Below are 3,232 nucleotides of genomic sequence, written 5' to 3' on the forward strand. Positions count from 1 at the left end.
CATGAGTTGTAAGTAAATAAAGGTGTGATCATCATCATTATTAGAGCATTGTCCTAGTGAGGAAAGGTTGATGGAGACTATGATTCCCCCACAAGTCGGGATGAGACTCCGGACGAAAAAAAAGAGGCAAAAAAAGAAAAAAAAAGAGAAGGCCCAAAAAAACAAAAAAATGAGAGAAAAAGAGATAAGGGGCAATGTTACTATCCTTTTACCACACTTGTGCTTGATACGTCTCCAACGTATCTACAATTTTTGATTGTTCCATGCTATTATATATTCTGTTTTGGACGTTTAATGGGCTTTATTATACACTTTATTATTATTATTGGGACTAACCTACTAACCCAAGGCCCAGTGCAAACTGCTGTTTTTTTGCCTATTTTAGTGTTTCGCAGAAAAGGAATATCAAACGGAGTCCAAATGGAATGAAACCTTCGGGAGAGTTATTTTTGGAACAATCGTGATCTAGAGGACTTGGAATGGATGTCAAGAAATCAACGAGGAGGCCACGAGGCAGGGAGGCGCGCCCCCCACCCTCGTGGGCCCCTCGTGGCTCCACCGACCTACTTCTTCCTCGTATATATACCTACGTACCCTGAAACCAACCAGGAGCACCACGAAACCCTATTTCCACCGCCGCAACCTTCTGTACCCGTGAGATCCCATCTTGGGGCCTTTTTCAGTGCTCCGCCGGAGGGGGCATCGATCACGGAGGGCTTCTACATCAACACCATAGCCTCTCCGATGATGTGTGAGTAGTTTACCATAGACCTTCGGGTCCATAGTTATTAGCTAGATGGCTTCTTCTCTCTCTTTGATTCTCAATACAAAGTTCTCCTCGATCTTCTTAGAGATCTATTCGATGTAACTCTTTTTGCGGTGTGTTTGTCGAGATCCGATGAATTGTGGGTTTATGATCAAGATTATATATGAACAATATTTGAATCTTCTCTGAATTCTTTTATGTATGATTGGTTATCTTTGCAAGTCTCTTCGAATTATCAGTTTGGTTTGGCCTACTAGATTGATCTTTCTTGCAATGGGAGAAGTGCTTAGCTTTGGGTTCTATCATGCGGTGCTCGATCCCAGTGACAGAAGGGGAAACGACACGTATTGTATTGTTGCCATCGAGGGTAAAAAGATGGGGTTTATATCATGTTGCTTGAGTTTATCCCTCTACATCATGTCATCTTGCCTAATGCGTTACTCTGTTCTTATGAACTTAATACTCTAGATGCATGCTGGATAGCGGTCGATGTGTGGAGTAATAGTAGTAGATGCAGGCAGGAGTCGGTCTACTTGTTGCAGACGCGATGCCTATATACATGATCATGCCTAGATATTCTCATCACTATGCACTATTCTATCAATTGCTCGACAGTAATTTGTTCACCCACCGTAATACTTATGCTATCTTGAGAGAAGCCACTAGTGAAACCTAAGGCCCCCGGGTCTATTTTCCATCATATTAATCTCCTGTCAACTAGGTATTTCTGTCGCCGTTTATTTACTTTGCAATCTTTACTTTCACTCTTTATCATAAAAATACCAAAAATACTATCTTATCATCTCTATCAGATCTCACTTTTCCAAGTGGCCGTGAAGGGATTGACAACCCCTTTATCGCGTTGGTTGCAAGGTTCTTATTTGTTTGTGTAGGTACGAGGGACTTGCGTGTGGCCTCCTACTGGATTGATACCTTGGTTCTCAAAAACTGAGGGAAATACTTACGCTACTTTGCTGCATCACCCTTTCCTCTTCAAGGGAAAACCAACGCACGCTCAAGAGGTAGCAGTGCTTCAAAGTAGCACTGTGATCTTCATGATAGAGAGTCTCCTATGTTGTCACTTTCATATACTAGTGGGAATTTTACATTATAGAACTTGGCTTGTATATTCCAACGATGGGCTTCCTCAAAATGCCCTAGGTCTTCTAAGCAAGCGAGTTGGATGCACACCCACTTAGTTTCTTTTGTTGAGCTTTCATACACTTATAGCTCTAGTGCATCCGTTGCATGGCAATCCCTACTGACTCACATTGATATCTATTTATGGGCACCTCCATAGCCCGTTGATACGCCTAGTTAGAGACTATCTTCTCCTTTTTGTCTTCTCCACAACCACCATTCTATTCCACATATAGTGCTATGTCCATGGCTCACGCTCATGTATTGCGTGAAAATTGAAAAAGTTTGAGAACATCAAAAGTATGAAACAATTGCTTGGCTTGTCATCGGGGTTGTGCATGATTTAAATATTTTGTGTGATGAAGATAGAGCATAGCCAGACTATATGATTTTGTAGGGATAACTTTCTTTGGCCATGTTATTTCGAGAAGTAATGATTGCTTTGTTAGTATGCTTGAAGTATTATTGTTTTCATGTCAATATTAAACTTTTGTTTTGAATCTTATGGATCTGAATATTCTTGCCACAATAAAGAAGATTACATTGATAAATATGTTAGGTAGCATTCCACATCAAAAATTCTGTTTTTATCATTTACCTACTCGAGGACGAGCAGGAATTAAGCTTGGGGATGCTTGATACGTCTCCAACGTATCTATAATTTTTGATTGTTCCATGCTATTATATTATCCATCTAGGATGTTTTATATGAATTTATATGCTATTTTATATGATTTTTGGGACTAACCTATTAACCTAGAGCCCAGTGCCAGTTTATGTTTTTTTCCTTGTTTTTGAGTATTGCAGAAAAGGAAAGCCAAACGGAGTCCAATTGACCTGAAATTTGACGGAGATTATTTTTGGACCAGAAGAAGCCCACGGAGCATTGGAGATGGACCAGAAGAGTCCCGAGGCACCCACGAGGGTGGGGGGCGCGCCCTACCCCCCTGGGCGCGCCCCCTACCTCGTTGCCGCCTCGGAGACCCCCCTGACTTGTTCCCGACGCCAAAACCTCTTATATATAAAGAAACCCCCAGAACATAACCTAGATCGGGAGTTTCGCCGCCGCAAGCCTCTGTAGCCATCGAAAACCAATCTAGACCTGTTCCGGCACCCTGCCGGAGGGGGGATCCCTCTCTGGTGGCAATCTTCATCATCCCGGCGCTCTCCATGACGAGGAGGGAGTAGTTCACCCTCGGGGCTGAGGGTATGTACCAGTAGCTATGTGTTTGATCTCTCTTTCTCGTGTTCTTGATACGGCACGATCTCAATGTATCGCGAGCTTTGCTACTATAGTTGGATCTTATGATGTTTCTCCCCCTCTAC

Source organism: Aegilops tauschii, chromosome 5, assembly GCF_002575655.3.
Source record: "Aegilops tauschii subsp. strangulata cultivar AL8/78 chromosome 5, Aet v6.0, whole genome shotgun sequence".
Lineage (NCBI taxonomy): Eukaryota > Viridiplantae > Streptophyta > Magnoliopsida > Poales > Poaceae > Aegilops > Aegilops tauschii.